Source organism: Chiloscyllium punctatum, chromosome 31 (assembly GCF_047496795.1).
Source record: "Chiloscyllium punctatum isolate Juve2018m chromosome 31, sChiPun1.3, whole genome shotgun sequence".
NCBI classification, from domain to species: domain Eukaryota; kingdom Metazoa; phylum Chordata; class Chondrichthyes; order Orectolobiformes; family Hemiscylliidae; genus Chiloscyllium; species Chiloscyllium punctatum.
The window spans coordinates 39,079,250-39,105,605 of NC_092769.1; the positions used below are offsets into that span (position 1 = coordinate 39,079,250).

The 26,356-nt window shown below is 45.4% G+C and overlaps 1 long non-coding RNA gene across 2 annotated transcripts; it reads right to left on the reverse strand.

The window, feature by feature from the left end:
- Positions 1-1,514: 1,514 nt before the first annotated feature.
- LOC140456939 (uncharacterized) lies at positions 1,515-23,899 on the reverse strand. 2 transcript variants are annotated; one of them, XR_011953233.1, is made up of 3 exons: positions 23,654-23,899; positions 21,939-22,050; positions 1,515-1,775 (listed from the first exon to the last, which is right to left on the reverse strand). It is a non-coding gene; the product is annotated as an uncharacterized lncRNA (long non-coding RNA). The 2 variants fall into 2 exon arrangements; XR_011953232.1 differs by having other exon boundaries at positions 1,515-1,961.
- Between the last annotated feature and the right edge of the window lie 2,457 nt (positions 23,900-26,356).

A 26,356-nucleotide genomic window follows, 5' to 3' on the forward strand; every position in this document is an offset into this window, starting at 1 on the left:
ATCGCATAGAATATTGAATATTTAAATCCCTCAGACGCTTCTTCGCCTCATCAACTGCCTTCCTCTTGCGGACCACAGCCAGAGAATAACATTATCCTGGAGGCCTTGTATATCATGGCATGGCGATCCTTCCCCAACATTTGGTGGACTCAAGCAGCATCTGTTTTTCCCTCTAATGCTGAAGTAGAACTAGGACCGGGCAGAGGCGCTGGTCCAAGCCGGGCCGGCGCACAGCAACCCGGTGGGCCCGCTCAACCGGCAACCAGCCCAGCTCCAACTCCAGTTTCAGCAGCTGTGGGAGCCATGGCTCCAGGAAATCAACAAGCTGACGTTCCTCCTCCCATTCGGGAAGGCCTAGCAACCGAATATTTTTCCGATGACCTCGATTTTCGAGGTCATCAATATGATCATCTAAGGTCGGATCTCGATGTTCCAGAGCCCAGTCCTGACCCATGGATGACTCATCAGTGGTCTCGGAGGCCGAGGCCCATTGCCCCGCCCCACCCCTCGCCCGACACGCTGCCCGAGTTTCTCGACCTCTCCGTCATGTTTCTGCATCATGACCGAGATCGACTCCCACCTGAACAGTGTCTCTTCAATGGACTCATCAATCTTCTCTCAGAGTTTAAGAAATTCCGAGATTAGGCTTGCCCTTGCAGGTCACGCCCCGGGGTGGACGCAGGCGTCTCTGTTGCTAAGGGGTAGTGGGGGAAAAGTCCCTGCCTGGGCTCTGCCCGTTGTGAACTGTGAGAGACTTTACCTCTGGTCATTTTAAAAAGCATCAGACTGCTAAAGTTTGATGTAGAATGGCTAGGGCTGCTGGGCAAAAGCTATTTTAGCAATTTAGCAGGTGAGATGAGGGTGGGTACTTCAATTTGCCTGAGTTTTGGGCAGAGCTCTGCAGACTGAGACCTACTGGGCCGCCGCCATCTTGGATCTCACTGGCTTCCTGTTTAAAAGGGGCATGAGGCAATAGACAGAAAATTAAAAACTGATTAGCCTAACCCCGGTCATGGGTACGTTCCTGGAATCCATTGTGATTGATGAGATTTCTGAATAATTGCCAGTGCCTGGTAAAGTACGGCAAAGTCAGTATGGTTTCATCAACGGGAGGTCATGCTAATGAATTTGTTAGAATGCTTTGAGGATGTAACAAGCAGGTTCGACTAAGGAGAGCTAATAGATACTGTGTGTCTGGACTTCAAGAAGGACGTTGACAAGGTGCTTCACAGGAGATGGCTGAGTAAGACAAGGGCCCATGGTGTCAGAGACTAGGTACTAGTGTGTACAGAAGCTTGACTGTCTGGCAGAAGGTCGAGAGTGGGAATAAAAGGATCCTTCAAGGATAGCAGCCAATGACAACTGGTATTTTGCAAGGGAACCATAACTTTTTACTTTGTACATGAAGAATCTAGATGAAGAAACTGAGGGAAATACTGTGTTTGAAATCTTATATTCAGCAAAAGAACTGAGACATCTCTTATAAACAATGATATTTGTTTATTGAACACAATTAATATTAGAACAATAAAACGTACAATACCGTAATGAAAAACACTACAATCTATCTTATTGTTTAACTGAACTTTGGATGATCACATATCACCCCACTAGAAGTTGACCAGATTCCACGTGGTGAAGTCTTCTTGTTCTTCTGATGGTCTTGTAGGTGTCTTGTCTTTCAGTGGTTTTTCTCGAGCTACCACTCGCTAAGCAGTTTTACGTTGATTCTTATCCTCCCAAGTCTTCACGCCTTTTGGGAGGGTGTGAAGAATCTGCCAATGAAATTCACAGGTTCATTTACCCTGATTAATCAGATCCAACCTGGGGTTGTCACATTGATGGCCCAAAGGTGACATTCCATGGTCCCATTCAGGTCCAATTTCAGGTGTGTATTACAGGGTCTGGAGCTGTCAGGTTTGTTTGCAACCATTTGTGGGTAGCTGCAGCCTGTCTGCATTCTGTAGCATGTGGAAGAGCACAGAGACTTTGGTCAAGGCTAGGTTCTTCTTCCCAGCATGTTTTAATCATTGTTCATTTTTGTAACTCCATGGTAAATATATTATTGTCCATCGTAAGATTATTATTTAAGGTGGCCTTAAATACAGTGATGGCATTTCTTTTGCAATGACTTGAATGGATGGACTTCTGTGGCTCTACAAGACTCTGGTCAGACAAAATTTGGTTTGTTGTGTACCGTTTTGGGCCCCATAACTCAGGAAGGATGTACCACCCCGGAGCATGTTCAGAGTAGCTTCATAAGAATGGTCCTAGTAATTACAAGCTCAACATATGAGGTCTCTGGGTCTATAGGTGCTGCAGTTTATAAGGGTGAAAGGGGATCTAATAGAAGCATACAGAATACTGGTTGCCTGGTCAGAGTAGACATTGGGAAGATGCTTTCACATTGAGGAGAGAAAAGATCAAGGACATAGCCTGAGAGTCAAGAGATAATCTTTAGAATGGAGATAAGGAGGAACGTCTTCAGTCTGAGAGTGGAGAATCTATGGTAGAACGGCAGTTTCCTTCCCTAAAGGACATCAGTGAACCAGGTATGTTTTTCTTGGCAATCGATTCATAACCACCATCAGTCTCTAAATTCCGGATTTGAATTCAAGCTCTGCCACTTGCTGTGGCAGGATTTGGACCCAGGTCACCAGAACATTATCTGGGTTTATCACATAAGAATTCAATGGTAATACCACGGGGCCACTGACTTGCCCAATCCTCCACAGTGTGACTAACATGTGCAGTATGACATGCACTGGGATGTGCCTTCATGTTATCCTTGACTTCCTTATCAAGGTATGGATGATTTTTCTCCGTTATGCAATTCCTCTTCAATCTTTAGTATCTCCCTAATTGTTTGCCAAATTTCTTCAGCTGTCCTGCCTTTGACTGTTCTTTGCTCCCCCCAGACCATACAGCCTTCCTTCCTTAGGTCAGTATAATTATCGTTGCCTAACACTAAAACTCTCATGTATGACTCAGTCTTCACTCTTTCAATCTGAACGTGAAACTTCAGCATGTTGTGGTAACTTCTTCCAAGATAAAGCTCATCCACCAATCCTTCCTTGCCAAATAATATCAAGTCTAAATTAGATTAGATGCCCTACAGTATGGAAACAGGCCCTTCGGCCCAACAAGTCCATACCGACCCTCCAAAGAGGAACCCACTCAGTCCCATTTCCCTCTGAGTAATATACCTAACTCTATGGGCAATTTAGCATGGCCAATTCACCTGACCTGCACATCTTTGGACGGTGAGAGGAAACCCACGCAGACAGCGGGAAAATGTGCAAACTACACGCAGACATTCCCCCGAGGCTGGAATCGAACCTAGGACCCTGGTGCTGTACTAACCACTGAGCCATCGTGCTGCCCCATTCTCTGGTTGTTTCCATATCGTCCTGCTCTCAGAAATACTCTCTCATACACTCTATATTCAAGGATATCACTGTCCAGTTGATTAATTGAGCCAATTTGCATGTTCAAGCCACCCATAGTTACTGTTGTGCCCTTTTTACAAACCCTCACTCTTTTCCACCTCAGAAGTACTTTGGGGGGACAGTGGCCGAAAATTACTCTTCCCAAGAGGTTTCTTCTCTTGCTTTTTATTTGCACTGAGACGGATTTCAAATATTGTTTTTGCACAAAATACTTTGAAAAGGTCTGAGTTCCCACTCACACGAACAAATGTTTATTTTCTTTTCACTAGCCACATTTCACAGTAAATAGCGAGGAATTAAGAGGGCTAAAAGTGGTCATGAGATATCGTTAGCAAACAGGGTTGAGGAAAATCCCAAAGAGTTCTTTTCATAGATATGGAGCAAGAGGGTAACTAGAGAAATGTTTGGCACACACAAGGACAAAGGAAGAAAGGATTAAGAGAAATTGGGCGAGATTCTTAGTGAGTACTTTGCATCTGTATTCACCAAGGAGAGGGACATGACGGATGTTGAGGTGAGGGATAGATCCCCGAATACTCTGGATGAAGTCGACATAAAGAGGGAGGAAGTTTTGGATACTCTAAAAGGTATTAAAGTAGACAAGCCTCCAAGTCTGGATGGGTTCAACCACAGGTTACTGAGGGATGTGAGTGTGGAAATAACTGGGGCTTTAACATATATCTTTGCAGGATGATAGACCATGGGTGAGGTCCCGTAGGACTGGAGAATTGCTAATATTGTCCCCTTATTTATAAAGGATAGCGGGATAATCCAGGTAATTGTAGACCAGCGAGCCTGACATCAGTGGTAGGGAAGTTGCTGGAGAAGGTACTGGGGGACTTGAGTAAAGCATTTTATTAGGTTCCCCATGGTCGGCTGATGGAGACGGTGAAGTCGCATGGGGTCCAGGGAGTTCTATCTAGATGGATAGAGAACTGGCTGGTCAACAGGAGACAGAGAGTAATAGTGAAAGGGGATTTCTCAAAATGGTGACCTATGACCAGTGTTGTGCAACAGCGATGCGTGCTGGGACCACTGTTGTTTGTGATATATATCAATGATTTGGAAGAAGGTATCGGCTGCCTGATTAGCAAGTTTGCAGATGACACCAAGATTGTTGGAGTAACAGACAGTGAAGGGGACTGTCAGAGAATACAGCAGAATATAGATTGATTGGAGAGATGGGCACAGAAATGGCAGATGGAGTTCAATCTGTGCAAATGTGAGATGATGCATTTTGAAAGATCCAGTTCAAGAGTGAACAATACAGTAAACGGAAAAGTCCTGGGGAAAATTGACTTAGAGCGAGATCTGGGTATTCAGGTCCATTGTTTCCTGAAGATGCCAACATAAGTAAGTAAAGTGGTCAAGGCGGCATACGGCATGCTTTCCTTCATTGGATCAGGTGTTGAGTACAAGCGCTGGCAGGACGTGTTACAGTCGCATAGGACTGTGGTTTGGCCACATTTGGAATGCTGCATATAGTTCTGGTCACCACATTAACAAAAGGATGTGGATGTTTTGAATAGGGTACAGTGTAGGTTCACCAGGATGCTGCCTGGGATGGACGGTGCTGGTTATGAAGCAAGATTGAGTAGATTAGGACTATTTTCATGACAAAGTCGAAGGTTGAGGTCAACAAAATCAAGACAGATATACACAGGGTGGATAGCAAGAAGTTTTTCCCCCACATTATGGAACTCAAATACTCGGGGTCATGAGTCCAAAGTGAGAGGAGAAAGGTTTGGGGCAGATATATGTGGGAGGTTTTTTACACAAAGGGCGGTGGCAGCCTTGAATGTGTAGCCAGCGGAGGTGGGTTGGGGCATGAACGAAAGCGTTATCTAAGATGTATTTATACAGAAATATAAATGGGTAGGGAGCAGAGGGATACAGGACCTTAGAAAATAGGTGGCAGGTTTAGACAATAGGAGGATCTGGATCAGCACAGGTTTGGAGGGCCGAAGGATCTGTTCCTGTGTTGGAATGTTCTTTATTCTTTATCATTCATTCTAAAAATAGCAACTTTTCAACTTATTGTATGCTACAATTTAATAATATAAACGATTTATTTATTTGATAATGCATGTCAAATTATTATCATTTCTAAATTACAGTCACAGGGTCAAAGAGATAGACAGCATGGAAACAGACTGTCTGGTCATACTTGTCCATGCCAACCAGATATCCCAACCCAATCTATTCCCACCTGCTTGCACTCAGCCCATATCCCTCGAAACACTTTCTATTCATATACCCATCCAGACACCATCTCAATATTATAATTGTACTAACCAGCACCACTTCCTCTGGCAGTTCATTCCAAGCACGTACAACCCTCTGAGTGAGAAAAAAATGCCCCTTACATCTCTTTTACATTTTTCCCTACCCAACCGAAACCTATGCCCTCTAGTTCTGGACTTCCCTATCCCAGAAGAAAAAGACCTTGTCTATTTACCCTATCCATACCCCTCATAATTTTATAAACCTCTATAAGGTCACCTCTCAGTCTCCAACATTCCAGGGAAAACAGTCCCAGCCTGTTCAACCTCCAGCATAGCTCACACCCTCCAACCTTGGCAACATGAATGTAAATCTTTTCTGAACCCTTTCAAGTTTCACCTGATTAATCAGGTTCTGGGGATTTTTCCATCTTCATGCATTTCAAGACATCCAGCACTTCTTCCTCTGTAATATGGACATTTTTCAAGATATCACCATCTATTTCTCCATATATCTACATCTCCCATGTCCTTCTTCTGAGTAAACACTGATATCAAATAGTCGTTTAGTATCTCTCCCATCACCTGTGACTCCACGTAAAGGCACCTTGCTGATCTTTGAGGGCTCTATTCTCTCCCTGTTTATCCTTTTTATCTCATGTATTTGTAAAATCCTTTTGGATTCTCTTTACCTCTATTTGCCAAAGCTATCTCATGTTCCCCTTTTTGCCTTCCTGATTTCCCTCTTTAGTATACTCCTCCTGCCTTTATACTCTTCTAAGGATTCACTCAAACTATTCTGCCTGTATCTGTCATATCCTTCCTTCTTATTCTTAACCAAACCCTCAATTTCTTTAGTCATTCAGCACTCTCTATACCTACCAGCCTTTCCTTTTACCCTAACAAGAATATACTGTCTCTGGACTCCGGCTATCTAACATCTGAAGACTTCCCATTTTCTAGCCGACTGCTTACTTGGGAATATTTGCCGCCCTCAGCTTTTGAAAGATGTTGCCTAATACCGTCAAAATTGGCCTTTCTCCAATTTAGAACTTCAACTTTTAGATCTAGTCTATCCTTTTCCATCATTATTTTAAAACTAATAGAATTGTTGGCAAATAACTGAAGCTCACACATTTCAGAGGAGAAATTAAATCGATTGATTATATTTAAATGTGTCAGAGTTATAATTCTATTTGATTGTTCAATCATTTGCTCACTCTGAATATTAAATCATGTAGAGGTCAACCATTTTGCAAATGATAGGGTGACAATGTATGCATTTGAATACTGAGATTCAATGTGTAATTGTGATCACCAGCACAGTCAGACAACATGTCCTTTTTCGATACAAATAAAAATGTGATTCCTTACTTTTGTATCATAAAAGATTGTTTGGTGTTTATATTTTAATTCTATCAATATAAAATCAACTTCATTGTTTTCAGAGATGATGCAGTTATTGTTCATTGAATAATTGAAGCTCATACTTTATTATTGCCCAATTCATAAATATGGCAAACTCCTGATCATTGTTCAGGTCAGCAAACCCATCACTTTGCATCATGACCGACATTAAAAGTGGATTCTAAAAGGCCTGAATTCAGGTACAGTGCTACTGGACCTCACAGCTGCATGTAGCGATGACAGAGACCCTGTCCTGGTCCTGAATCTGTGAAGAGAGTTTCCAACCTGTGTCAGGGCAGTCATAGAAACATTCCCTCACAGAGAATCATTTGGAATCCCCATTGAGCAGGAGGAAACTAGCCAACAGTCTATCACTGCTCTCAGTGTAGGCACAAATACTGTCTAAATTAGATACCAATGACTGACCAGGAACCAGGTCTGACAAGTTCATCATCAGTCAGAGCCTGGCCCATGGAGCAGATGTATGGACATGAAGTGTCAGAATCACAACGCACACATTACTTATGGTGATGACATCTGGCATATCACCCAGACTCCCTACATCTGCACCCTGGGCCAGACACTGGGTGAAAACGTTCACATTTGACAGTCTATTGAAGCATTTTGTGTCTTACAGTGAACCCTCTGAAACTACATCCAATAAATGTACCTTCACATTCAACAGTATCAAAACAAAATGAAACATGTCTGTGGATATTCAGATACTAATTCATGGGTCACCCAGCAGAATGTATCTGTAGAAACCAGGAGCAAACAGCAAGCCAAAATCGTTTTAATAACTGAACTTGTGGATTTTGTCTGGTCTTGATAACCACACATATTGTGCTGACACTTAGGTGAATGTAACAATTACATCAAAAATGGAAGTCTTGGTCTAACGTCCCTACCCACCTTCCTGACCTCACACACCTCACTCCCTCACACACTCCATTCCCTCACTCCCTCACCTCCCTCACACATTCACCAACTGACGAAAATCCACAAGCTGAGTGAAATTTGCAACATAGAACAGTACAGCACAGTGCAGGCACTTCATCCCTCAATGTTTTGCCAGCCTTTTATCCCACTCTAAGATCAGACTAACCTATATAACCTTCAATGCACTAACTTTCGTGTGCCTATCCAAGAGTCTTCTTAAATATCCCTAATGGATCTGACTCTACTACTACTGCTGGAGGAAAGCCCTAGCAGCTCAAACTTTCGTTGTAAGATATGCCCTCCAGTCCAGGAAGCACCCTGGTAAGTCTCCTCTGCACACTCTCTGAGGCTTCCACGTGTGGTTGAACCACAGCTTTATAGAGCAAAGAAATAACTTCGCTGCTCATAATCTCTATCTCCCTGATAATGAAAGACAACACACCGTATTCCTTCTGAACAACCCTATCAACTTGGTGGCAACTTTGAGAGATCGATGGACAATGACCCCAAGATCCTTCTGTCACTCCGCACAGCCAAGAATTCTGCCTTCAACCCTGTATGTTTTATGCAAATACAACCTTTTAAAAAAATTGCTTCACATTTTTTAAAGTTGAGCTCTATCTGCCACTTGTCAGCCCAGCTCTGCATCATATCAATGTCCTGTTGCAAACTACAATAGCCCTCCACACTATCCACAACCCGACCAACCTTCGTGATATTGGCAAACTTACTAACCTACTTGTCCACTTCCTCATCAAAATCATTGATAAAAATCACAAAGAGCACAGGTCCCAGAGCCGATCCCTGTAGAACACCACTGGTCACTAAGCTCCAGGCTGAATACTTTCCAACTGCTTCCATCTTCTGTCTTCTGTGGGCCAGCCACGCCCGTATCCAGACAGCCAAATGTCTCTGCACCCCATGCTTCTGTACCTTCTGAATGAGCCGACAATGGCGAACGCCTTGTTCACCACATCTACTGGTCTCGCTTCATCAATGTGCTTTTTCCATCTTCAAAGATTTCAATAAGGTTTCTGAGGGATGACCTGCTCCTCACAAAGCCATGCTGACTATGTCTAATCAAACCATTGTTTTCTAAGTAATTGTAAATCCGGCCTCTCAGAAACGTCTGCAATACTTTGCCCACACTGATGTAAGACTGACTGTTCAGTCAATCCCACAGTTATCCCTAATCCATTTGCTGAACAAGGGAGTATCATTTGTAACCTTCCAATCATCTGGCTGGCACTGCTCCAGTGGACTGTGAGGACGCAAAGATCATCACCAAAGGCACGCCAATCTCTCACATCACTTCCTGGAGTAATCTAGGGTAACCCCATCTGGCCCAGGGGATTTACCTATCCTTATGTTTGTAATTCATTCAATCAGTGTATACTTCCCCTCAACTTTTCTGCACCCTGTCCAACCAACTGATTGACTGCTTTCCATTTCAGTGCAATACACAGTGCTGCCTCCCTGAGTAAGTACAGTTCACAACATTCTGTGAATCATGGAATGAAAAAATAAAGGAATGCACCAATGCCTTCCTGATGAAGAATTTATGACCGAAAGATCGACTCTCCTACCCCTCGGATGCTGCCTGACGTGCTGTACTTTTCTAGCACCACACATTTTGACTTTGATCTCCATCAACTGCAGTCCTCACTTTCTCCACTACTGAGGGCTGTCCCCTCTGTACACTGAGTGGGGAATTAACCATCAGAAACTCATTGTATGTGGAGCTGACTGCTCAGTTCTGGAAAGTTGCATTTGATGAATATGTTTTTTTTTAAAAAAAAGAAATTACAATTCCGCATATATTCATTTAGTGCCAGAGTTAGAGTTGTGGTTCATGGTTTGAGCAGCTTGATAAGAAACAGGAAATGACTGAAGAACTCCGAGGTACAGGGTATTCCAGGTATTATATTCCAGCTTAGATTAATGCTGGGAGTATTATCAGACAGGCTGACAGATGCGATAAGGGAATGAGTTGACATGTGGAGGTGTGACAGTTTTACCATCACAGAGGCTCTTTTGAGGGAGGTTAGAGCAAACAACTCAATACTCTGTTGTACTGGAACTATAGACAGGACAAGGCAGGGTGTTAAAGAGGAGGTGATGTTGCTTTATTAATTAACAAGTCAGTTACTGCTGAAAGGATGGACAATAGCTTAGAAGGGTCTTCAAATGAGACTTTGTGGGTTGAGGTTTGAATCAAAATGATAACACACACACTGCTTTTTTCAGCACATTTTAGCTTACATGTGGAACCAGTTCCTTAGGTCCAACAGGTCCACACAGACCCTCTGAAGAGCAATATTAAGACTGACAAGTTGCCAGGCCCGAATCAAATTTGTCCTCCGCTGCTTTGGAAACGAGAAATACAATTGCTTTGGAAACAAGAAATGCAATTGCTTCGCCACTTGCGAAGTTCTTTGCATCCTCGATCTCCACTGGAGTCGTACCTGAGGACTGGAGGGAGGCAAATGTAATTCCTCTCTTCAAGAAAGGAAATAGGGAAATCCCCGACAATTACAGACCAGTAAGCCTCACGACTGTTGTCTGCATGGTGTTAGAAAGGATTCTGAGGGATAGGATTTCTGACCATCGGGAAAAGCATGGCTTGATTAAATGCAGTCAACACGGCTTTGTGAGGGGCAGGTGATGATGAGGATCGAGCAGTGGATGTGGTGTGTATGGACTTCAGCAACGCATTTGATAAGGTTCCACATGGTTGGCTCATTCAGAAGGTCAGGAGGAATGGGACACCGGGGAACTTAGCTGTCTGGGTACAGAATTGGCTGGCCTACAGAAGACAACGAGTGGTTGTAGAAAGAAAATATTCTGCTTGAACGTCCGTGACGAGTGGTGTTCCACAGGGCTCTGTCCTTGGGCCTCTACTGTTTGCAATTTTTCCTAATGACTTGGGTGAGGGGATTGAAGGATGGGTCAGCAAGTTTGCAGATGACACAAAGGTTGGAGGTGTCGTTGACAGTACAGAGGGCTGTTGTAGGCTGCAGCATGACATTGACAGGATGCAGAGATGGGCTGAGAGGTGGAAGATGGAGTTCAACCTGGATAACTGCAAAGTGATGCACTTTGGAAGTTCGAATTTGAAAGTTGAGTACAGGATTAAGGATAGGATTCTTGGCAGTGTGGAGGAACAGAAAGATCTTGGTGTGCAGGTACATAGATCCCTTAAAATGGCCACCCAAGTGGACAGGGTTGTTCAGAAAGCACATGGTATTTTGGCTTTCATTAACAGGGGGATTGAGTTTCAGAGTTGTGAGATCTTGTTGCAGCTCTATAAAACATTGGTGAGATCGCACTTGGAATACTGCATCCATTTCTGGTCGTGCTATTATAGGAAAAATGTGGATTCTTTGGAGACGGTTCAGAGGAGGTTTACCAGGATGCTGCCTGGACTGGAGGGCTTATCTTATGAAGAGAGGTTGACTGAGATCGGACTTTTTTCATTGGAGAAAGGGAGGAGAGGGGACCTAATTGAGGTATACAAGATAATGAGAGGCAGAGATAGAGTCGAAAGCCAGAGACTATTTCCCAGGACAGAAATGGCTAACACGAGGGGTCATAGTTTTAAGCCGGTTGGAGGAAAGTACAGAGGGGATGTCAGAGGCGGGATATTTACACAGAGATTTGTGAGAGCATGGAATACGTTGCCAGCAGCAGTTGTGGAAGCAAGGTCATTGGGGACATTTTAGAGACTGCTGGACATGCATATGGTCACAGAAATTTGAGGGTGCAGACACAAGGATCAGTGGTCGGCACCACATCATGGGCTGAAGGGCCTGTTCTTTGCTGTACTGTTCTATGTTCTATGCTCTATTTCAAAGTCCTTGCACTTAATAATAAATTGCTCTTGGGTGTGGAACTGAGACCCATCATTTCAATGCTCCATACTGTGAGTTGTGCACTGTTTTCATCATATTGTTATAAAAATGAACTGAATAAAGTGGGGATTTTGTGTTTATTGGACAATTTAAAAGTTCGTATTACGAAAGGATGTCGGACCTTCAGTAATAAGACTTTACTGTTAATGGTTAGAACAATGTTGCAAACATTTACACAGAGATTTCCAGATCAAGTCACACACAAGTACGTTGGGCTGTAAAGCTGCCGGCCATCAATGGCGCTGCACAAATCTGTTTGGATACTGACATTGTAGAGATAACATACACTGGATATGGTTTATGAGGGATTCAATGTAAGATGCCATGTGCTGCAGGAGTCCATCACCTTTATAACACTTTCATTCAGGATTGCGTCCAAGGTACAGAACTACAGAGTTTAGGTCCCACACTGGAAGGGATATACTTCCAAGACATGGCTGTTTACAGGTCATTGTTATAGATGTTGAACTGCATTTTGACCAGTGCCATGTGCTAGTCCATTGACCAGTCTGCCCCACACACATCTCCCTGTTGTTCAGGTATGTCTCTAACCAGTCTATTGTGAGGGATTGTGTCAGTAACTGTCCAGCTCCAGTTAGGAAGCTCTCTGAACAGATCTTGGAGATGGCCAGTGTTTTGGACGTCATGGAGAGGCCCAGTAACACTGTGTCTGAGTTCAGGCTTTTTCTCAATGTCATTTCCAACAGCTTTGCTGCCTGTAAGATGGTGTGTTCACTGAACTGAACATGAATTGGCTGTTTACTACATTCACTGAACTGTAATAGTTAGGTTTGCGCTCTGGTAAATCAATTATTGTTCATTTCAATTGCTTTCAACTGAAAAACAATGATGTTTGTTTAAAAATGTAAGAAATAAATTGAAATTAACTCTTCAATTATACAGAATGTAAAATTGACTTGTTGTATATTTCCCACAGACTAATCAAGCAACAATCAGATATTGTCTGTAAAGCAGGATTCTGTGAACAGGACTATGTCCCAGGCATCACTATTCTCTCTGGTAGGTTCTGTACCACTGAAAGGTACAGGCAGGCAGAAGAGGGCAGCTCCATGGCACATAGTCAATATAGAGTGGCATGGTGGCTCAGTGGTTAGCACTGCTGCCTCACAGCACCAGGGACCCAGGTTTGATTCCAGCCTTGGGCAACTACCTGTGTGGAGTTTGTACATTCTCCCAGTGTCTGCGTGGGTTTCCTCCCACAGTCCCAAGAAATGCAGCTCAGGTGAATTGGCCATGGTAGTGGGTTACTCTTCGGAGGGTGGGCGTGGACTGGTTGGGCAGAAGGGTCTGTTCCCACACTGTACGGAATCTAATATAATCATAGTGCTCAGCATTGATGCTGGACACTGTGGTGGCTTGACTGCTCTGCGGCAGGTTATGGGGAACCAATAAAAGGGAAACCTATAATTGACCACATCATCACTGATCTGCCTGCTGCAGATCACCCCTACATTTCATATATCGGTAACAATGTTCACTGCACAGTCCTTATGGGGAGCAAGGGCTAACCTCACATTTTGCAGACCCTTCACACCATGTTATGTACTGAATTGTACAGACTTTAAACAGGTTAGGGAAACAATCACGATCATCCATGAGGTACAATGGCCCATCAGCAGCAGCAGAATCATATTGTGTATAACTCATACAGTCGGCAGCTTCCTGGACCGACATACCTCCCACTGTACAGTAACCGTCACAGCCCGACATACCTCCCACTGTACAGTAACCATCACACCCCGACATACCTCCCACTGTACAATAACCATCACAGCCCGACATACCTCCCACTGTACAGTAACCATCACAGCCCGACATACCTCCCACTGTACAGTAACCATCACACCCCGACATATCTCCCACTGTACAGTAACCATCACACCCCGACATACCTCCCACTGTACAGAAACCATCACACCCCGACATACCTCCCACTGTACAGTAACCATCACACCCCGACATACCTCCCACTGTACAGTAGCCATCACGGTCCGACATACCACCCACTGTAGAGTAACCATCACACCCCGACATACCTCCCACTGTACAGTAACCATCACACCCCGACATACCTCCCACTGTACAGTAACCACCACAGCCCGACATACCTCCCACTGTACAGTAACCACCATGGCCGGACATAGCTTCCACTGTACAGTAACCATCACACCCCGACATACCTTCCACTGTACAGTAACCATCACACCCCGACATACCTCCCACAGTACAGTAACCACCATGGCCCGACATAGCTTCCACTGTATAGTAACCATCACACCCCGACATACCTCCCACTGTACAGTAACCACCACAGCCGGACATGCCTCCCACTGTACAGTAACCACCACACCCCGACATACCTCCCACTGTACAGTAACCACCATGGCCGCACATAGCTTCCACTTTATAGTAACCATCACACCCCGACATACCTCCCACTGTACAGTAACCATCACGGCCTGACATACCTCCCACTGTACAGTAACCACCATGGCCGGACATAGCTTCCACTGTATAGTAACCATCACACCCCGACATACCTCCCACTGTCCAGTAACTGTCACAGCCCCCACTATATGTTAACCATCAAGAACGGCACGATGGCTCAGTGCTTAGCACTGCTGCCTCACAGCACCAAGGTCCTAGGTTCAATTCCGGCCTTGGGTGACTGTGTGGAGTTTGCATATTCCCCCCGTGTCTGCGTGGTTTCCTCCCACAGTCCAAAGATGTGCAGGTCAGGTGAATTGGCAATTCTAAGCTGCCCATAGTGATAGGTGCTTTAGTCAGAGGGAAATCGGTCTGGGTGGGTTACTCTTCGGAGGGTTGGTCTGGACTAGTTGGGCCAAAGGCCCTGTTTCCATACTGTAAGGAATGTAAGGCCCTGTTTCCACACTGTAAGGAATCGAATCTACTCTCCAAGGTTCAAGTCAGGGACATGATGGAATAATCACTTGTCTGAATGAGTACAGCTCCAACAGTACTCTAATCTGGATTTACTAGCAACCGGCAACACAGTTGTGTGGGGAGGATCATGTCTCACAAACATGACTGAATATTTTGAGGAAGTGACAAAATTGATTGATGAGGGAATGGGGCTGGATGTTGGCCGTTTGGATGTTAGCAAGGCCTTTAATATGCTTCTTTATGGCAGACTCATACAGAAGGTGAAGTGAAAGGGGATCAGTTGGTAAGATGGATAGAGAACTGCTTGGTCTGAGAAGACAGAGTACTGGTGGGTCAGTGCTTTTGTGATCTGTAAATAGATTGGCGGAGGTGCATATTGTGAGGATGATTGCCAGAGAATACAGCGGGATATAGGTCAGCTGCAGACTTGAACAGAGAAAACATAGATGTAACTTTATCTGGACAGTTGTGACGTGATGCGTTTTAGAAGGTCGAATGCAGGAGAGAAGTATAAATTGTATGGAAAAACTACTGATTGCATCAACATCCGAAGGAATCTAGGTGTACAGCTCCACAGTTCCTTGAAAGGGGTAACACGGGTGGATAGGGTGATCAAGAAAACTGATGGCAAACTTGCAGACATGCATCAGAGCATGCAGTATGAAAACTAACAGGTCATATTGCAGCTGTAGAGAAACTTATTTCGAGGTACATTTAGAATATTGTGTACAGTACTCTTTGCCACACAATGTTGAAGTGTTGGAGAGGGTATGGAAAAATTTTACCAGCATGTTGTCTGGTTTGGAGGGTATTAGTCAGAAGGAGAAATTGAACATATAGGGTTTGTGTGCACCTGGGCATCATTGGATATGGGGCTACCTGACAGATATTTACAGAATTATCAGAGGCATAGATAGAAGGACAGTTAGAGGCTTTTTCCCCCCAGAGTAGAAGTATCAATTACTCAGGACTGTAGGTTTTAGGTAAAAGAGAGAAAGTTCAGGAGATGTGATAGGTAAGTTTCGTTTGCTGTTACAGACAGAATGTAAAGTGCCTGGAATGAAATGATATAGGGGAAGAAGCCAATATAGCAAGGTTTAAGAGGGATCTTGGCACAAGTATAAGCAAGTAGGGAATAGAATGACATAGAGGTTGTTGGAGCAAAAACTTTTGTTTTAACTTTAGAACGGCATCATGCGTCAGTGCGGGCTTGCTGGGCTGAAAGGCCTGTTCCTGTACTGGACTGTTGTTAATGTCAAGATTTGAGCACGGGAGAGGCGAGATCCTCACTGAAGGATTACTGATGATCAACAACCACATTATTATAGATCCACCCCCTCATCAACTTGCAGCTTCATATCCTCCCCCACTGTGGGGAAACTCAATATGGAGAATTTGACACGAAAGTCAGACCTGTTACCTGGTGACTCCATCTCGGCGCTTGCTCCTGCAGACTTCTATCCTGAACAGCATCATCTCGGGGGACACTGCACAGAGAGGAGCTGCATGTACACACCCACCAATGATGGCATCTGACACATGCCAGCCTCACCATGCATTCCCAGCACATCCCGGACCCACTGACAGTACGCTTCAGCACTTCAATGCTGCAGCTCAGGGTATACTGACAACTCTCATTGCAATGCTGCTACAAGGACACTGTGCTCAGGAAACACACTCACAGCTCATGGCTTGTCCCTCTGGGCTGCTCACTCTGTGTTTGTACACACTCACTTTGAACTGACTTGAATGCTCACAGAATTATTGCCTTGCCTTACCCTGCCTTTAGCAGCGTTTCCCCTCAGCTAGAGCTACCTGTTTCACCCGTCTGCTGTATTGTCTTGGTGGTTAGCAGGAACACAAACTCAGGAAGCTTGATATCATTGTCCACAGTCAGTCACGGTGCCCAGCACAGTGAGTCAGGGGGAGTCTCAGATCCCAGTCCGGGAGCTCGGACACGGTCAGTCACGGTGCCCAGCACAGTGAGTCAGGGGGAGTCTCAGATCCCAGCCCGGGAGCTTGGACACGGTCAGTCACGGTGCCCAGCACAGTGAGTCAGGGGGAGTCTCAGATCCCAGTCAGCGAGCTTGGACACAGTCAGTCACGGTGCCCAGCACAGGGAGTCAGGGGGAGTCTCAGAATCCAGTCTGGGAGCTTGGACATGGTCAGTCACGGTGCCCAGCACAGTGAGTCAGGGGGAGTCTCAGATCCCAGTCCGGGAGCTTGGACACGGTCAGTCACGGTGCCCAGCAGAGTGAGTCAGGGGGAGTCTCAGAATCCAGTCTGGGAGCTTGGACACGGTCAGTCAGCCTCTCGTGGTTGTTAGGGTCAGGATCCTTCCCCTGTTAGGGGGTGAGGAGATGAATATTAGGCTGCCCCATATCCCTCTTCGTTCTTTGTGCCCTAGTGTGGGATGGTTCCTTCTGGAATGTGAGAATTACCAAGGAGGATTAGGGAAATGGAAGTGGTTGGTACAGCTGTTAGTGCTGGGACAGTTGGGGGGAAGGTGTCGAGGTGTTCTGAGTGAGTGAGTGGGCAGCACAGACACCAGGCAGAGTTGGGCAGAGAAGAGATTACAGAGAGACTGAGAGAAGGTGCTGCATTCACTGACAGTGGGAGAAAATGAGCCTTGGTGGGATGTGGGTGCAGTAACAGAGAGAGTGAGAGTGAAGTCACAAAGTGCAGATGGTGGCACTTACCCTGGTGCAGGGGAGAAGGTCACTGACCTCCTTCCTATACTGATAGATATTCACCCAGAAGGCTGGCACCTCACTGACCCAGGGATCAGCTTCTGACCAAGTTGGCAGGGTCTAGTGTCATAGCTTCCCCTGCAATCCCTGGAGGAAGATAATGTCCCTCTCATGAACCATGTCATACACCAGGACCAGGGCCTTGCCCACAAAGTGGAGCCCCAGTTTAATCCCTTCTGCCATGTCCAGGCTAATTTCGACTTCACAATCCAAGAGTAAAATGACTTTTTAAAGATGGCTCCTGGAAACAGGGAGGCTGGTAAATTCTTGGGTATCCAGGCAGAGGGCAATTCTTATGAAGAAGGGGAAAAATCATCACGTTAGTGTCAGATGAGAGAAAGACCACGCAGGCAGGTAGGGTATAAGGCAGATTGGGTATGGTATCATGAGAAAATGCAATTCACCTTGTGGAGAGAAACACTCCATGAAACCCGATTAAAATGAGACTTGACCAAATCATAAGATGGGTTTGGCCTCTGTCTGTCTGAATCAAAATAGGGATGAAATATTGGGAGAAACAAACTTGGAAAGGAGAATTATACAGGAGATTCAATTCCTTAAAAAGGGGTAATACAATGTTCCAGACTGTTAAAAGGTGCCGGGGAAAATTCCCTGCCTTATACTTACCTACATTATCAAATCCTCCCTGGATGCAGGGATGGTGCCGGAGGCCTGGAGAACAGCTAATACCGCAACTTTGTTTAATGTGGAGCAAGTGACTGACTGAATAGGTCGAGGTTAGAATTCTGCGACAGTGGATAAACTGTCACTGAGGAAATCCCAGGGACTCCAGGAGAGTCGGTCTTGATTTTTTCAAGGAAGATCGTGTGTAATTAATCTGACTGTGTCGGTTTGAGGCAGTAACTTGGAACTGCATGTGACTTACTTGGATTTGACAAGAGATCCCATGGCAGACTGCTTAAAAACAGAAACTGTGGGGTCCAGGTGAATGGAGCAAACAACCCAGAGAAGTGCAAGGCAAGGCATTTGGGGACATCAACAATAGAGAGGAATACACAATAAATGAGAGTATGGTCAGTGTGGGCAGATAAATGAAGGTAGCTGGACAGATAAATAATCTTTTTAATGCAGCAATTGGCATGATTTTCTCTGTCAGCCAAAATACAGAATTTCAGAGCAGGAAGCTTAGGCAGGAACTGTATAAATAATGAGTTCAGTCACAGCTTGGGGACTGTATACAGTTCTGGTCACCCGATCACATGGAAGGATGGAATTGGACTGGAGAGGGTACAGAGGAGATCCGTTACCCTGTGACAGTGGAAGTGCAGTTATGGGGAAAGATAGGGGAATGGAGGATACTGAGAGGAGATTTGATTGGGGTGCACATATTGTCAGGAGCCTGTGTAGAAAGGGAGAGAACATTTTGCTCTTGTAGAATTGCATTACAAACGGTGAATATTAAACGTAATTAATTGAAATATTAGCGAAGTACTGAGGAAGGTTGTTATTTCACCCAGAGTATGGTTGAGATCTGGGAGTCACGCATGGAAGTGGAGTCGAGGTAGAAACTGTCAAACCATTTTAAAAAGGTGCCGGGAGCTGAACTGGAAGGCCTATCGTCTCTGGGGAGAGAGAACTAGGGCTTCAAAAATAACATGACATCTTGTCCAATGTAGACAGTGTGCAGAGTGATTTCCTCTATACTGTACTATTTTATGAAGTTTTCAAGATTTACCAATATCTGACAGGATCAATACGCAGGAATGAGGGGAGAAAACAGGGAGGAGCAGTGTGTGAATTGATTATCATCACAATAATACTGATCCCAATCTTTATACACAGTGTACTTCACTGAGTTAGCCTTTTTATCCTTCCTGTGTAAATGGTAAACCCCTTTGATATATCCAGTTCTCGGTCATTGTCACACTGGAGCCACATCTCCATTATGACAGCTCCATCTGACCTGGTTCATGTTATTTAAATCTACCATTTCATTGGCCTTGTTCAAACGTTAGGAAGGAATTCAGGGATGGTAGCAAGTGCAAAGTCCAGAATTGCTGTAGGGTCCATAGGTGGTTAGAGAGATAGGAAGTTGTGTGAAAGTTATGGGATATTGCAGGGATATGGGTTGTTCTAGAGGCTGAAGAAGATTACAAAGACAAGAATAGTTTTAGGTTTTGTTTGAAGTGAAAATGAAGCTGGAGCAGCCAGATCAATATTCTGGCTACGAGAGCCTTGTAGAGAGAAACCCTCCCCGACACCTGATGAAAATGTTACCGGGACAATTTATCACATGATTTATTTATCTTTACCTCTCGGCTCCAGATATAAAAAAATCTGTCCACTGTGCCTACATACTGCCAGTCTCTGAAACATCCTACATGTTCCATGACCCTTCCCACTTCTGTAAACCCACTAGTTTCTACAAACATTCCTATTTGTGTAAAGGTCTCCATGCCTTATGAAGCTCCCTGTTTCGAATACCCCTTCCTCCTTATGAAGAACGTCACACACAAACGGCAGACCGAGTCTTTGGAACCAGTTAGTGATTAGGAAGAGACATTTTGGGTGGAGAACATTGAGACGGAGAGTTTGTAGAAAACAGGAAAAAAAGCTTGTATTGGTCCTGCAGGAGATTGATAACAGGAGGATCGACTGAAAGGTACAGGACTGTCCTTGGGGAACTTTACAGAGACAGCATTGGCGAAACTGGAGGAGGTTTCAGAGACTAGGGGATTTGTAGGTGTTAATTAACCTTAGAGATACGTAGAGTGTTTTTACAGTGATTGGAACGAGGTCAGTCAGTTAAATCTCATTAATACGTGTTACCTGATTGGGACTGTTAACTGGCTCTAATCAGGGAATCCTGGCTCATAAATAAACAGAAGCTTCAGGGGCTCTGTTAACTATAAGAGCCGGCTCTGAGCTAGCTTGGGTCAGTGCCATGGATCATGCATGAAGACATAAAAGGTGATTTGGTAACAGGATACCAGCCTCTGTGGAGTTATTTCAGTTTTAACATCTGGTAGATATTACAGAGAGGGGGAGGGCTGGGAGAATTTCCACAGATAAGGACAGGTTTAGAATCTGGAGGTTGCAGAGACAGTGAGCTGTGTCGGGGCAGAAGGTGGTTACAGAATCAGGAGCATGGTTGGGACTAGAGGATATTACACAGCTGGTTAGGCATTGGATTAGGGTACACAACAGGGAAAATTGTAGGAACTGGAGCAAAGAAAATAGATTGGCAGTGTTGTCAGTGATGGAGAACGTTGGAGATATAATGAACACTGTAGTGGCTGGAGTCTATGGAGATATTGCAATCTGTCAGGGCAGGAGGAGGTTAGTAAGGCTGATTGTTGTGTGGATTGGAGGAGATTGCAAAGATTAGGTTTCTATGGATCAGATAGTTGCAGAGAAGGGGAGAGCTGTAAAGACTTGAGAAATATTTTATAGAGAGGAAAGGTTATTGGGGCTGGAGGAGATTCCAGAGAAAGGAGGTTTGTATGGCCTGTATGAGTTACAGAGATAAGGACGGCGACATTGGCTGATGGAGATTTAGAATGTATCATACAGGATCGACGAGGTTATAAAGACGGGATATTTATGGATTTGGAGGACTCTCAAGACATCACACGGAATGACACAGACGCCTTTTGGCACAGAAGGGTATCATTTGGTCGATCATGACTACACCAGCTCTTCAACTGAACTCTTTGCTGAGTAATGATCTCCTCCTTCATTCACATCCTCACATTTGTTTTGTATCAAATATCATCTAATCGCCTCCTGAATGTTTCAGTCAAACATGCATCTACAACGCATCTAAGTGCATCTTAACTACTTGCGAAGATCTTTTTCCAGGTATAAATCCTCTTTCTAATTTTGACGCAGCCTTACTCCATCTTTTGATACGTTCGTTATGAGGGGCCCGCAGGAGGATTCCGGGACAGCTCTATGGTGGCTCTCAGTTTTCCCATAATTCCCCTCTGCTCTACCATCTCCCCTCTGAACCTCCAGCATTCCTCGTGGCTCTTAATTCGATTCTCCATCTGACACAAATTCTATTGTTTATCACACGAAGCAGCATTGGGGTTGTTTATCCTGCTGTTCCTATTTGAGGGACCATTCCTCAACTGGACCCAAGCCATCTTGTCTTTGCAGGGAGCCCATGGTTCAGTTTGTCATTTTCTGACCAAATTGGTGTTCCAGTCAAACCTTCCCAGCTTCATTCTTGCCCCATTGAAGGCTGCTCTCAGTCCACTAATGTTTCTCACTCTCAGTTACTTATATCATTCTCTACCATCATCCTGAACTTTACAATAAAATGATCGCTGTTCCCCAAAATCTTCCCCTACTGACACTGGATCTACTTGCCCCATCTTTTTCCAAGGACCAGGTCCAACAGTACATGTTGTCTTGGGCTGGACACATACTCCGGCAGTAAGCTCTCCTCCATGTAATCTAGGAATACTCGAACCTCGTGACCCTGCAACACCAATAACACAGTTAATATCAGTTAATATTTATTCCCTCCGTCATTTTCTTTTGGTTTCTGCCGACAGACTGTACCTCACAGTGTAATTGTATATTTTTTTGTTCTGTAGCTCCAGCCAAATTAATTGTTTCCTTGGATGGATCATCTTTGTCTTGGACTCCTAAACTAATGCTAATTTAAACCAGTACTTTTCCCTTCATCCTTTCCCTTCACTTCTATCATTTTGGAATTCTTTATCCCCAGCAATATTTGACACCCAGTCCTGCCATTCCTTGAGCCAGATTTAGACACACCAATCTGCACCTGTAACTCTACACACTCCGAGTATTAATGTCTATGCAGAGAACCTCAGATTAAGGCTTTCTTTCTTGCTCCATCTTCCACTGATAAACTTGTTGTTGTAAGTTAGTACCAAATGTATCTCCCAGTATTTTGAGAATCCTGGTAGTCTCCTCTAATATTCCTTTTTGGATCCTAAGCACAGGCCAAGTTATTTTCAATCCCTCCCAAAAAACCCCGTAAGAAATTCAGTCCCGGTTCTGTCACGTTAGCCCATCCACCTTGCACAATTGCTGCCTTCCTCAGAACCAGTCCCAGTGTCGCAGGAATCTGAAGCCCTTCCTGCTGCACCATCGTTCCAGTCACACTCTCATCTACCTAAAACTCAGAGTTCTGTTCTCACTTTGACACGGCACTGGCAGTAACCAAGGGATTGCTACATTTGAGGTCCTGCTTGCTAACTATCCACCTAGCTCCCTAAATTCTGATTCCCAGACCACTTCACCCTTCCTACCCAGATCATTCCTATCAGCATGGACGTGACCTTGGACTGCTCACTGTACCCCAGACGAATGTCCTGCAGACACAGTGACATTCTTAACCCCACTATCCTGAAATTACAGAAACACTGACATCTTCTTCAATTTCCGGAATCTCCTGTTCCTATTGTTCCTTCTTCCTTCTACCTCCGATCCTGTACAGTCAGGCTGCTTGTGGGGCCACAGACATGGCTCTGACTGCCCTCCCTTGAGCAGCCTACACCTTAAACAGCTTCCAAACTGGGAAACTGAATTGGGAGGGAGATATCACGGTATTCCTGGATTCCCTGACTGTTTCTCTTCGATTGCCTAGTCCCCCATTCCCTTCCTTATTCCAGGCTGTCATGTCTGCAGGGTGATCTGCTCTCTGTGTGCGCTATCCCCATAACTCTCAGCATCACAGAGTCTCGAGCACTGTCTGATCTCCGAGACCCCGTGTTCATCTAGGACACGAGCAGGGGCTATGAATTCCCAATGTAACAGAACATAATTTCCATCTGACAAATATGTCTTGCCATGTCGTAAAATGCAACAGTCTAGAATAACTTAAATAATTACTTAGAATGAAGTTAACATCCGGGAAATAACAATATGGTTAAGTCCCTTATTCCACTGTGGCTTACTGAGGGTAATTGACTATATTGGCACAGAATTTCACAGTGTCTCTTAATTCTGAGTTCGAACCTTACTTCAGAATTGGAAAATTAACTTTGCAGACTTACAGCAATTAACTGATAGTCGTTAATAACGGTGTATTTATCAGCCAATGAACTTACAGCCTTTTCTGTGATGGCTCTTGCACTTCTTCCAAACTCAGTGCAGGCAGGTCCCAGTAGCAGAAAGTTGTCTCTGTGACTCCCAGATACGTGTAATCCTCCAGCTTCCACTCCACTCTGCTCCCTCACAGGGTCACCGTCTCTGTGACTCCCAGGGATGTGTAATCCTCCAGCTCCCACTCCATTCTGCCCCCTCACAGGGTCACTGTCTCTGTGACTCCCAGGGACGTATAATCCTCCAGCTCCCACTGCGCTCTGCTCCCTCACTGGGTCACCGTCTCTGTGACTCCCAGGGATGTGTAATCCTCCAGCTCCCACTCCATCCTGCTCCCTCACAGGGTCACCGTCTCTGTGACTCCCAGGGATGTGTAAACCTCGAGCTCCCACTCCACCCTGCTCCCTCACAGGGTCACTGTCTCTGTGACTCCCAGGGATGTGTATTCCTCCAGCTCCCACTCCACCCTGCTCCTTCACAGGGTCACTGTCTCTGTGACTCCCAGGGATGTGTATTCCTCCAGCTCCCACTCCACTCTGCTCTCTCACAGGGTCACCGTCTCTGTGACTCCCAGGTCCGTGTAATCCTCCAGCTCCCACTCCACTCTGCTCCCTCACAGGGTCACTGTCTCTGTGACTTCCAGGGACGTGTAATCCTCCAGCTCCCACTCCACCCTGCTCCCTCACAGGGTCACCGTCTCTGTGACTCCCAGGGACGTGTAATCCTCCAGCTCCCACTCCACTCTGCTCCCTCACAGGGTCACCGTCTCTGTGACTCCCAGGTCCATGTAATCCTCCAGCACCCACTCCACTCTGCTCCCTCACAGGGTCACCATCTCTGTGACTCCCAGGGATGTGTAAACCTCGAGCTCCCACTCCACCCTGCTCCCTCACAGGGTCACTGTCTCTGTGACTCCCAGGTACGTGTATTCCTCCAGCTCCCACTCCACCCTGCTCCCTCACAGTGTCACCGTCTCTGTGACTGCCAGGGATGTGTAATTCTCCAGTTCCGACACCAATCTGCTCCCTCACAGGGGCACTGTCTATGCAACCCCTACTTACGTGTAATCCTCAAGCTCCCACTCCACTCTGCCCCCTCACAGGGTCACCGTCTCTGTGACTCCCAGGTCCGTGTAATCCTCCAGCTCCCACTCCACCCTGCTCCCTCACAGGGTCACTGTCTCTGTGACTCCCAGGTACGTGTATTCCTCCAGCTCCCACTCCACCCTGCTCCCTCACAGTGTCACCGTCTCTGTGACTGCCAGGGATGTGTAATTCTCCAGTTCCGACACCAAACTGCTCCCTCACAGGGGCACTGTCTATGCAACCCCTACTTACGTGTAATCCTCAAGCTCCCACTCCACTCTGCCCCCTCACAGGGTCACCGTCTCTGTGACTCCCAGGTCCGTGTAATCCTCCAGCACCCACTCCACTCTGCTCCCTCATAGGGTCACTGTCGCTGTGACTACCAGGTGTGACTCAGCCTTAATCCTCAGTGCTGATTTATATCCTCCTGCTTTGCTGCCTCTGTAACTCCCAGGTATGTTAGACTCAAGCTCCTGCTCCAAGTTGCTCCCTCATATGGTCACTCCCTCTGTGCCTCAGTGCTGGTTTCAAGCCTCCTGCTCTGCTTTTTCTCCTACTCCAAGTCCCAGTCGGTCCCGACCCTCGCTACTGATTAATATTCTCCCGCACTCTCTCAGGTTCTCTGTCCTTGTGACTCCCAGGTAATGGCAGGCCTCAAGCCTCAGCTGAGATTTATAACGTCCCATTCCGCACTGCTGCCTTACAGAATTACTGTTGTGCCTGGAAAACAGTGGAAAAGAGGAGAATTAGACAGAGCAGAGGGTGTCACAGTGATTGAGCGAGCCATATGGAATGGAACAGGTTATCTAGGGAGCTAGGCTGATCTGCAGCATCTGAAGAAGTTTGCTAGAAGATACACGAGAGTTGCATATACTGATGAAGGCAAAGGACACAGAGAGATAGTGGCTTATTCATGACGGAGCTTTGTACAGTCTAAAGGGCTTTTTCTGAGTTGATTACAGAGATGTGTATTCTTCAACAAATGCAAATTGATAGCCAGAAAGTGTCGTATGGTACTGGAGACTGTTGGATATTACAGAGTTAGAAGACTTGCAGTAACTTGGGGGTAATATAAACTTTTGGAGCACTGGTGGTGTTCAAGGACCCTCAGGACATGAGGAGGTGCAGAGAATGGGAGCATTCCAAATATTGGGATTATAGGGGCTGGAAGTCCTGAGATGTATAAGGAGGAAGAAAATTGCCAATTTAGCACATGCAACCATTGTAATTACAGAGATTTAGGAAGGGAACCTGTGCTATCATTGATTACATTTATATGGAGAGTTACAGCAGCTGAAAGGGTTACACATTTTAAAAGGGAGAGATTTTGGGTGATCAGAAGTTTAAACAAGAATAAATGAATTTCAGTGATCTCTAGCACAGATGGGAATGGAGAAGGTGAGATATTGCGAGGAACTGTCAGATTTATATGGCGGGGAGTATATAGGATATGAAAGGGAGAGCTGCATTGTCTGTATGCAGTTGCAGACATGAGGACAAGCACCTGCTGAATGGGACACAGATAACAACAGTTCCAACGGCTGGTGCAGTGGCTCAAGAAGGCAGCTCACCACCACCTTCTCAGGGACAACTCCATATCACCAATAAATGCTGGCTCAGCCA